We start from the raw sequence: 3009 nt of genomic DNA on the forward strand, positions 1-3009 counted from the left end.
CAGGTGAAGGAACTGAGAGGCTGGAGTTTTGTGGAAATCATGTATGTGGACAGTGAAATCTCCAAGAATTCTGAAACAGTAGTGGTCCTAAAGGAAATGACAGTGAGCTGGGAGCTAAAATCTTGGCCTCCAGCTGAATGAATGTTCCCTGCATCAAGGTATTCCCAATTATGAGGCAGCTTCTTCTACTTCTGGACAACTGTAATTATAGGAAACGTCTTCCTTATTCTGAATTACATTCTACCACCTAATATTCCCCATCTTGCTCTTGGCTCAGCCCTCTAGAACTATTCAATCCCTCTGACTTAAGATAATTCTTGAAGCTGCCTGGACAGTTCCCAGTGTTCTCTTTTCTAGGAAGAACACTGTCAGGTCTTTCAACCACTCCTTATACATCATGGTTTCCAGTATTTTCACTATTTTGGTTGCTCTCTTTGTGATACACTTGATTCATTGTCTTCCTAGAGGTGACAGTCAGTGGCATGATCTTCTGACTTCCCTTCTGCTATTCAAATCACTATGGCAATTAATAAACACTTTATTTTGCCAAGACGGGTGTGGGTACAACATTGTTACTGAGGGACAGCAAAACATCTTATACAAGTTACACAAAGACGTTTTCCCTTTATAATCTGCAGCCTTCTGCTATCCCTGCTAAATTCACAGTGATTAATGTTATGGTGGTGGAATTACTGACAAGAAAGAATGTTACAGTGTCCATGTTTCTAATACATGGCAGAAAATACTATGAATTAGTGCATCAGAAGGAGTACTTACAAGAATATCAGTATTTTCAAAATAATTCCTCCAGTATGGTCTGATTTTCCTCTGTCCACCAATGTCCCATACATTCAGTTTAAAACCTTGTGATTGTACACTTTTGATGTTGAAACCCTGAAACAGAAGCAAAAACATCAAGTTTTATTAAACTTTGGGATCATAATTCTGACAAAGTTACATTTAATAACTATGTATTTTTTTATTAATTCTAAAGTACTCTGCCATATGTGATACTGGTAATGCTGAAAATGGTTTGTTGTGACAGAGAATAAAGAAACATATTTATACATGCTTATCTCATCCAGGTTGTGGAGTCAGTGTTAATAATGTCAGGCTAACACAATGTTTTTCTACAATGAACATATATACATATATAATTGCTGAGGATAACTCCAAAGGAGAATAGCTCTAATTAATCAACACACATCACATGCCCATGAAGCTTCAGGACAGTAAAATTTAACAGGACATTTCATGTAACTAACAACAACAACAAAAAAGCTGAATCTGAAGACTCAGCAGAAAAGAACACAAGCTAAATTTAAAGAGGCAAAAGCTACAAATCTAGAGGATTAGATTCTTCAAGAGCAGCTCAAAATAAATTTCCTATAGGGATTAATCAGGAAAAAGAGCAGAACTGAGGATGCTATGGGGGAGGCTGGGTTTATAACTCGAATATATCAGCCCAGTAGGGAGGTGGAGCCCTCAGTTACAGACACTGATGGAAACAAACAAGTGGTCACTTAAAATTGTGCTTTCAGGCCAGGCGCGGTGGCTCATGCCTGTAATCCCAGCACTCTGGGAGGCCAAGGCGGGTGGATCAGGAGGTCAGGAGTTCAAGACCAGCCTCACCAATATGGTGAAACCCCGTCTCTACTAAAATACAAAAATTAGCCAGGCACGTGCCTGGAGTCCCAGCTACTCAGGAGGCTGAGGCAGGAGAATCAGTTGAACCCAGGAGGCAGAGGTTGCAGTGAGCTGAGATCATGCCACTGCACTCTGGCCTGGGTGACAGAACGAGACTCCATCTCAAAAAAAAAAAGTGCTTTCATAGGCAACTCTGATGAACTTGAACTTGAAAAGGAAGTCTTCATTTTTTTTTTTTGAGACAAAGTGTTGCTCTGTTGCCCAGGCTGGAGTGCAGTGGCGTGGCCTTGGCTCACTGCAACCTCCGCCTCCTAAGTTGAAGTGATTCTCCTGCCTCAGCCTCCCGAGTAGCTGGAATTACAGGCGCCTGCCACCATGTCCGGCTAATTTAATGTATTTTTAGTAGAGACAGGATTTCACCATATTGGTCAGGCTAGTCTCAAACTCCTGACCTCGTGATCCGCCCACCTTGGCCTTCCAAAGCACTGGGATTACAGGCATGTGCCGCTGCGCCTGGCTGGAAGTCTTTTTTTTTTTTTTTTTCAGACTTTCGCTCTTGTTGCCCAGGCTGGAGTGCAATGGTGTGATCTCAGCTCACTGTAACCTCTGCCTCCCGGATTCAAGTGATTATCCTGCCTCAGCCTCCCGAGTAGCTGGGATTACAGGCATGCACCACCACGCCTGGCTAACTTTGTATTTTTAGTAGAGACAGGGTTTCTCCATGTTGGTCAGGCTGGTCTTGAACTACCGACCTCAGGTGATCTGCCTGCCTCAGCCTCCCAAAGTGCTGGGATTACAGGTGTGAGCCACTGCACCTGGCTGGAAGCCTTCATTTTTAAGACAGTTACTTGAGGTGAAACTTTGAGGAAGGTGAGCAAATCAGGGACAGGCAGAATTGCCAGCTGCGGGTCAGTGTGGAAGGAAACAAATTAACAAGCCCTTTGGGGTTCCCAGAGAATGTATGTCATGAACAAGAATTTTTTTTTAAAGTCTTCTTGCAAAAATTACATAGGGAAACCAGGATTTGAAAAACCCAATCAGGGCCGGGCTCGGTGGCTCATACCTGTAATCTCAGCACTTTGGGAGGCCAAGGCGGGCGGATCACGAGGTCAGGAGATCGAGAACATCCTGGCTAACTTGGTGAAACCCCATCTCTACTAAAAATACAAAAAATTAGCCGGGCGTGGTGGTGGGCATGCCTGTGGTCCCAGCTACTCGGGAGGCCGAGGCAGCAGAATGGTGTGAACCTGGGAGGCAGAGCTTGCAGTGAGTTCACTGCCAGATTGTGCCACTGAACTCCAGCCTAGGCGACAGAGCGAGACTCTGTCGCAAAAAAAAAAAAAAAAAAAAAAAAAAAAAAAA

At 43.6% G+C, this 3009-nt stretch overlaps 1 long non-coding RNA gene across 1 annotated transcript in view; it reads right to left on the reverse strand.

Moving 5' to 3' along the window:
- Positions 1-768: 768 nt before the first annotated feature.
- LOC105537795 overlaps positions 769-3009 on the reverse strand; it is a 16583-nt gene continuing 14342 nt past the window's right edge. The window contains exon 3 of the long non-coding RNA XR_001005777.1: positions 769-894. This is a non-coding gene — a long non-coding RNA (uncharacterized LOC105537795). The remainder of the gene's footprint in view (positions 895-3009) is intronic.

Source organism: Mandrillus leucophaeus, unplaced genomic scaffold (genome assembly GCF_000951045.1).
Source record: "Mandrillus leucophaeus isolate KB7577 unplaced genomic scaffold, Mleu.le_1.0 Scaffold18, whole genome shotgun sequence".
Lineage (NCBI taxonomy): Eukaryota > Metazoa > Chordata > Mammalia > Primates > Cercopithecidae > Mandrillus > Mandrillus leucophaeus.